Below are 8,832 nucleotides of genomic sequence, written 5' to 3'. Positions count from 1 at the left end.
GAGACGCCCTAGATACAAATAATTACAGAGGTATCAAGCTGTTGGATCAGGTAATGAAGGTTACAGAGAGGGTCATAGCCCAACTGATTAGGGAGAGAGTCAACTTGGACGAGATGCAGTTTGGTTCATGCCAGGGAAAAGCACCACTGATGCCATATTTCTGGTGAGACAACTGCAGGAGAAATACCTAGCCGAAGATAAGCCCTGTACCTGGCTTTCGTTGACATGGAGAAAGATTTTGACAGGGTCCCCCGATCCCTTATCTGGTGGTCAATGAGGAAACTAGGGATAGATGAATGGCTGGTGAGGGCTGTGCAAGCCATGTACAGGGATGCCGTAAGTAAGGTTAGGGTTTGCAACATGTACACAGAAGAATTCAAAGTAGAAGTTGGGGTCCACCAGTGTTCAGTCCTCAGCCCCCTCCTATTTATCATAGTCTTCCAGGCAATTACGGAGGAATTCAAGACAGGTTGCCCCTGGGAGCTCCTATATTCTGACGACCTTGCTATAATTGCTGAGTCACTATCAGAACTGGAGGAGAAGTTCCAGGTGTGGAAGAAGGGTCTAGAATCGAGGGGCCTTAGAGTCAACCTAGCTAAAACCAAAGTACTAATAAGTAGGAAGGTAGACAATCCACAAATGTCTTCAGGAATATGGCCCTGCTCGATCTGTAGAAAAGGTGTAGGTAAAAACTCTATAAGATGTACCCAGTGTAAGCTATGGACACATAAGAGGTGCAGCAATGTCAAAGGAAGGCTAACTGGGAAGATAGTTTTCGTATGTGGCAGATGCTCGGGAGCATTAACCTCTGAAAATCTGCAGAAAACAACTTCCGTCACTTTCCAGGGGGAAAAACTAGAAGTAGTTGATAGCTTCCGTTATCTTGGTGACCAAGTCAGTAGTGGGGGTAGTGTGGTGAAAGTGTAACTGCTAGAGTAAGAATAGCTTGGGCAAAGTTCAGAGAGCTCTTACCTCTGCTGGTGACAAAAGGCCTCTCGCTCAGAGTAAAAGGCAGACTGTATGATGCATGTGTACGAACAGCCATGCTACATGGCAGTGAAACATGGGCCGTGACTGCTGAGGACATGCGTAAGCTCGCGAGAAATGAAGCCAGTATGCTCCGATGGATGTGTAATGTCAATGTGCATGCTCGACAGAGCGTTAGTACCCTGAGAGAAATGTTGGACTTAAGGAGCATCAGTTGTGGTGTGCAAGAGAGATGATTGCGCTGGTATGGTCATGTGGCGAGAATGGATGAAGATAGGTGTGTGAAAAGTGCCAATCCCTAGCAGTGGAGAGAACCCGTGGTAAAGGTAGACCCAGGAAAACTTGGGCTGAGGTGGTGAAGCACGACCTTCGAACTTTAGGTCTCACTGAGGAAATGACTTGCGACCGAGATCTTTGAAAATATGCTGTGCGTGAAAAGACGAGGCAGGACAAGTGAGTCCAGCCCACTTATGCATGCCTTTCCTCCCTTGGACACACAAAGACCTGTTGAGAAAAGCGAAGTCGATATCGAACCTCATCCGACGACAGGCACCCATGCCTACCCCCCTTTGCTTGCGAAGACCTGTTGGGGCAAGTGAAATCGGAATCGAAATTGAACCAATCCTATGACTGGCACCCGGCAGATGCCAGGACCCCTGGACTGGAGATACGTAAAAAGTGCAATCTGAATCGTGGCCGAAGCCAGTGCCGCCTCGACTGGCTTCCGTGCAGGTGGCACGTAAAATGCACCAATCCGACCGTGGCCAATGCCAGCCTCGCCTGGCTCCAGTGCAGGTGGCACGTAAAAAGCACCCACTACACTCACGGAGTGGTTGGCGTTAGGAAGGGCATCCAGCTGTAGAAACATTGCCAGATAAGACCGGAGCCTGGTGCAGCCTTCTGGCTTCCCAGATCCCCGGTCGAACCGTCCAACCCATGCTAGCATGGAGAACGGACGTTAAACGATGATGATGATGATGATGATGATGATATATATATATTATGATCTCATATGATAAAAGGCAGATTTTCTCTGCCTCCCAAATCATTTGATCCGCTATGGTCTTATATGCTACACCACTGGTTTTCAATTCATATTAATCAAATTAATATTTAATTTTTTCACCCTTATTATGTGTGTGTGTGTATTAGCAATTCGTATAAAATTGCATCAATGACTTGAACTTGAATAAGTGGTTTCACATAAATGGGGATAAATTAAAAAGGTTTGTTGTTATTATTATTACTGTTTGACTATTGTAATCACGTTTGTTGTTCCTCGTCAGGGAAACGTTGTTGTGTTGCATTTGTTAAATAATTGTAAACCGTAACACTCCCCCTTTCAGAGAAGGGGCTTTGGTTATTGTTTCAAAATTGAATTGTGTCCCTGTTTGGGGAAATTGACAATATTTTCACCGTCTTTACGGAAGCATTTTTGTTAAAATGCCTTCGATAGAAGAAAGTCCAAAAAGGAATTTCACTGCAGCCATACACTTCTATACAAGAGGGAGGGCAAGATCCAATTGATCGAAATTGCAAGAGACGAGCCTACAATTCCAGTCTGTTATATATTTTGAGTATTGTTATCACTAGCGATATCAAGATATAACTTTGTATTTTGTATTTTATGTGTAGATGTATATATATATAGATGTACATGTAATATGTACACATATATACATGCATAATATATCTACCCATACACACACACACACACACACACATACATAGGGGCAGGTGTGGCTGTGTGGTAACAAACTACGTTCGAAGATACTGTACTTGATATGGGCGGTAGTGCCTTGCCGGTCTATAGCCTACCTTCAACAAACCGGGAAGGCACAAACACTCTGTCTTCACATTTGCTGCGTGAGAATGTTTTAATGTTGACGAGCTTGCCGAGTACATAGCCGACAATGAGCCAAAGCTCCTTCCAGAACAGAAGTTCGCTCACAACTCCGTTGCTAATTCAGTCCGGGCCAAAGCTGGGGGGGATTTTTTTCCTGGACGCTCCTGGGGGCACTGGGAAAACTTTTCTCAACAAATTAATATTGGCTGAGATTAGGCGAACACAAGGCATTGCCCTAGCTGTGGCATCATCTGGAATTGCGGCTACTTTGTTTCCAGGCGGCAGGACAGCTCACTCCACTTTCAAGCTTCCGCTTGACTTAGCGAAGACTGAGACACCAACAACTTGCAACATCAGTAACAGCTCCGATCAGGCAGAAGTCTTCAGACGATGCAAGCTTATCGTTTGGGATGAATGCACGATGGCCCACAGAGGTGCTCTTGAGGCACTAGATAGATCTCTCAGAGACATCAAACACTCTTCAGCTCCCATGGGAGGCATAACACTTCTTCTTTCAGGGGACTTCCGACAAACACTTCCCGTTATTCCCAAAGGGACTAGAGCTGATGCAGTAAGTGCGTGTCTTAAGTCATCCACATTGTGGCCACTGGTGAAGACTCTCAAACTTCACACCAATATGCATGCTCATATGCGACGTGATATCACATCAGCAGCATTTCCTCACACCCTCCTTGCACTTGGCGAAGGCAAAATACCAGGGGATGAAAATGGTAATATTGCCATCGATTCCATTTGTACCATCGTTAAAACGCCTTCTGATCTCAGAGATGCAGTGTTCCCAGATCTACAAGCTAATTATCAGAATATGGATTGGATTGGCCAAAGGGCTATTCTGGTCCCGAGGAATAAAACTGTTCACCATATTAATGATGAAATGCTAAAACTCATTCCTGGGGATGTCTATGTATATAAGTCTATCGATACAACTCCTGACCCAGAGGACGTCATCAACTATCCAATAGAGGTACTCAGATCCTTTGAGACCCCCGGACTACCACCACACATTCTCAAACTTAAAGTTGGTGCCCCTATAATGCTCATTAGAAATTTGGTTCCCCCAAAACAATGCAATGGCACACGTTTGATCGTTAAGTCCTTATCTCCCACCGTAAACTTATATAAATATTTGCCTGAATAATCATCATAATTCAGTGCAATCATTAACAGTACTTTCAAGCAAATCAGTCCCGAGCATCGCCGGGCAATTCTGCTAGTATATGTATGTATATATATATCTATATATATGTATATGTATATAAGTATATATATATATGTATATATGTATATATATATATATATATGTATATATGTATATATATATATGTATATATGTATATATATATATATATATATGTATATATGTATATATATATATATATATATATAATATATATATATATATATATATATGTATATATGTATATATGTATATATATATATATATATATATATATATATATATATATATATATATATAGGTTTTCACGAGTAGGGTTTTGTGTCCCAAGAAGGAAAGATATGCATAAGTGGACTGAGGCCATGGGTGATGGGCTCACTTGTCCTGCCGGGTCTTCTCACGCACAGCACACTTCCAAAGGTCTCGGTCTCTAGTCATTTCCTCGGTGAGACCTAAAGTTCGAAGGTCGTGCTTCACCACCTCATCCCAGGTTTTCCTGGGTCTACCTCTTCCACAGATTCCCTCAACAGCTAGGGTGTGGCACTTTTTCACACAACTATCTTCATCCATTCTCGCCACATGGCCATACCAGCGCAAACGTCTCTCTTGCACACCACAACTGATGCTTCTTAGGTCCAACTTCTCTCTCAAGGTACTTACACTCTGTCCGGTATGAACACTGACATTACACATCCATCGGAGCATACTGGTTTCATTCCTCGCGAGCTTACGCATATCCTCGGCAGTTACAGCCCATGTTTCACTGCCATGTTGCATGGCTGTTCGTACACAAGCATCATACAGTCTGCCTTTTACTCTGTGCGAAAGGCCTTTTGTCACCAGCAGAGGTAAGAGCTCTCTGAACTTTGCCCAAGCTATTCTTACTCTAGCAGTTACACTTTCGGCACACCTGCCCCCGCTACTGACTTGGTCACCTAGGTAACGGAAGCTATCAACTATTTCTAGTTCTTCTCCCTGGAATGTGGCGGAAGTTGCTCTCTGCGCATTTTCAGTGTTTATTGCTCCTGAGCATCTGTCACATACAAAAATTGTCTTCCTAGTTAGCCTTCCCTTGACGTTGCTGCACCTCTTGTGTGTCCATAGCTTACACTTGGTGCATCTTATAGAGTTTCTACCTACGCCTTTTCTACAGATCGAGCAGGGCCATCTACCTGAAGGCGTTTGTGACTTGTCTACCTTCCTACTTATTAGTACTTTGGTTTTAGCTAGGTTGACTCTAAGGCCCTTCGATTCTAGACCCTGTTTCCACACCTGAAATTTCTCCTCCAGTTCTGATAGTGACTCAGCAATTAGAGCAAGGTCATCAGCATAGAGGAGCTCCCAGGGGCAACCTGTCTTGAATTCCTCCGTTATTGCCTGGAGGACTACGATAAATAGGAGGGGGCTGAGGACTGAACCTTCGTGGACCCCTACCTCTACCTGGAATTCTTCACTGTACTCGTAGCCAACCCTCACCTTACTAGCAGCGTCCCTGTACATGGCTTGCACAGCTCTCACTAACCATTCATCTATCCCTAGTTTCCTCATTGACCACCAGATGAGGGATCGGGGGACCCTGTCGAAAGCTTTCTCCATGTCAACGAAAGCCAGGTACAGGGGCTTACCTTTGGCTAGATATTTCTCCTGCAGCTGTCTTACCAGGAATATGGCATCAGTGGTACTTTTCTCTGGCACGAATCCAAACTGCATCTCATCTAAGCTAACTCTCTCTCTAATTAGTTGGGCTATGACCCTCTCCGTAATCTTCATTACCTGATCTAACAGCTTGATACCTCTGTAATTATTTGTATCTAGGGCGTCACCTTTACCTTTGTAGCAGTTGACTATTATGCTGCTACACCAGTCATTGGGTATGGCTCCTTCGTGTATTACCTGGTTAACTATACGGGTGACTAGGCTATAGCCAACACTACCAGATATTTTGAGCATCTCTGCAGTAATTCCTGATGGGCCTGGGGCTTTCCCTGTCTTCATGCTTCTAATTGCCTTAACTACCAAGGAACTATCAACTCGGATAGCTGGTCCCTCTGTTGGGTCGACATTCGGCAGACTCTCTTTATCCCATTCATTTTCTTCATTCAGCAACCTTTCATAGTGGCGTCTCCACACCTCTCTCTTTCCATCCTCATTTAGCGCAAGTGAACTATCATCCATGCGAACACATTTCTCTCCTACCACATCACGATTCTCTCTCACACACTGTCTTGCAACGCGAAATACCTCAAGTTTTTGGTCCTCACGGCGCAGAACATTGGCAATTTTTTTCTTATCCGCTTCCCCTCTGGCTAAATAAACCTGTCTCCTAGCTTCTCTTTTGGCAGTCTGATACAGTTCCCTGCTACCCCCATTTTCCCAGTCCCTCCAAGCCTGTCTCTTTTCTCTAATAGCCCTGTCTACCACCCTGTTCCACCACCACGTTATTCTAGGTCGAGAGGAGACTTTGCACCAGCTACAGATCTGGTCAGTGGCTCTCAGCAGGTTGTCCCTTAGAAACGTCCAGTTGTCTTCTACCCCCTGTGATGCTCTATCCCCTTCTACTTCGTCAATGGCTTCAAGTAATATATCCCTAAATCTCTGTCCATTTGCAGGATCTTTAAGCTTCCAGATCCTTCTTCTCCATATTGGTCGTCCTCTTAGTCCTGATCCCTAAGTCACTAACTACCAGTCTATGTTGTGGGGCACATTCCTGGGAAGGTTTTGGCATTTATAAGCAGCCATCTTTCCTTTTTCCTGGCAAGGATGTAGTCAATTTGGCTGGTATGTCGACCCGATCGGTAGGTGACTAGGTGGCTGGTAGGTTTCCTGAAGTTAGTGTTGCAAACCATGAGATCATTTGCGTCGCAGAACTCCAGGAGCCTGGTTCCCTCCTCGTTGCGGAAACCATAGCCATAGCCTCCATGTACACCATGGAAACCCCCAGCATGTTGTCCAACATGCCCATTAAAATCACCAGCCACAAAGAGAAGGTCTCTGTCGTTCGTCAACGAGGTAGTCTGCAGTAGGGTGTCATAGAAACTGTCTTTCTGTCCATCGGGTAGCCCTGGCTGAGGGGCATAGGCCGAAATAATGGTTGCTAATCCATGATGAAGCACTATTCTAATCTTAAGTATTCTGTCACATACTCTGATTACCTCAATTACTCTATCTACCCATTTCTCAGCGATAAGTATACCCACGCCTCCAAACCCGTCAGTGTTTCCTGCCTAGAAAATCTTGTACCTGTGTCCTTTGCCTGTGAGGAACCTAGCAGAACCGCCTCTCCACCTTACTTCTTGGATGCAACATATATCAACATGTCTCCGTTCAAGCATCTCAACAATCTCACCAGACCTACCTTTCAGTGTGCCAACGTTGAGAGTGCCAACCCTGAGGGTGTGGAAGGTATGGGCCCTAGAGGCCCTGGGACGGGGAGCAGTGGCGTCATGTACCTGAAAAGAAAGCTCGCATTTGGAAGAATTCATAAACAAAGCAATGATCTTAAGTTCAACCTGCTACACTACACTATCATGTTTTGCGCCGTATGGTCACTACCTTATATAGTAGGGGTGGTATTGGCTTAAGGCCTTCAGGTGATCATGGAAGAAAAGCAAGGAAGACAAGATGAGATAAGGACTTCCGGTACAGGTAGAAGGGGTGGGAGAGCGGGCGTCAACGTGCACTGGGAACGATGGGGTAGGAATTGAAAGACCGATAGATAAGTGACAAAGACAAGATTTGAGACGAAATGCTTTGTGGTCGTGTGAATAAGTTTCTATGAGTGAAAGGTATATGTTGTGAAGAAATGCTTGAGCTAGCATTTGAGACGAAAGACAACGACAGTAAGAAAGAGGAACAATAAGGTTTTATGGTGATAATACTCGCAAAAAACAATGAAAGGAGGAACAGGTCGAAATCTTAAAAATATCTTAGAAATCAAAAATCAAAAATCAAAATCGATCAACATGAATGGAAATTGTCGCTGTGATACCAGTGCTGGTGGCACATAAGAGAACTATCCGAACGTGGGCGTTGCCAGTGCCACCCTGACTGGCTTCCGTGCCGATGGCACGTAAAAAGCACCATCCGACCGTGGCCATTTGCCAGCCTCGCCTCAACTCCGTGCCGGTGGCACGTTAAAAGCACAACCCGACTGTGGCCGTTTGCCAGCCTCGCCTCGCCTCCGTGCCGGTGGCACGTAAAAAGCACCAGCCGACTGTGGCCGTTTGCCAGACTCGTCTGGCACCTGTGCAGGTGGCACGTAAAAAGCACCAGCCGACTGTGGCCGTTTGCCAGACTCGTCTGGCACCTGTGCAGGTGGCACGTAAAAAGCACTCGCTACACTCATGGAGTGGTTGGCGTTAGGAAGGGCATCCAGCCGTAGAAAGATTGCCAGATCAGACTGGGCCTGGTACAGCCTTCTGGCTTCCCAGACCCCAGTTGCACCGTCCATCCCATGCCAGCATGGAAAACTGACGCTAAACGAAGATGATGATGATGATGATATATATGTATGTATATATATATTATATATATATATATATATATATATATATATATATATATATATATATATATATGTATAACAGGAAGCTTTACGAAAATAAACAAAAGACGAAGGCAGGTGGAGTACAAACAAACAATGTATTAGTTTGGCGCTCAGGAATAGAAATAAAACAAGTCTTTTACGTCTCGAGCCTACGCTCTTCAACAGAAAGATACACAGAAAAGAAACAAGGAGAGAAACAAGAAGGGAAAAAAATGCGTGCAAGAGCTAACGAATGAAAATATATATATATATATA

Source organism: Octopus sinensis, unplaced genomic scaffold (genome assembly GCF_006345805.1).
Source record: "Octopus sinensis unplaced genomic scaffold, ASM634580v1 Contig19053, whole genome shotgun sequence".
NCBI lineage: Eukaryota > Metazoa > Mollusca > Cephalopoda > Octopoda > Octopodidae > Octopus > Octopus sinensis.
The sequence above is the reverse complement of the archived record's forward strand: the minus strand, read 5'-3'. Positions refer to the sequence as shown.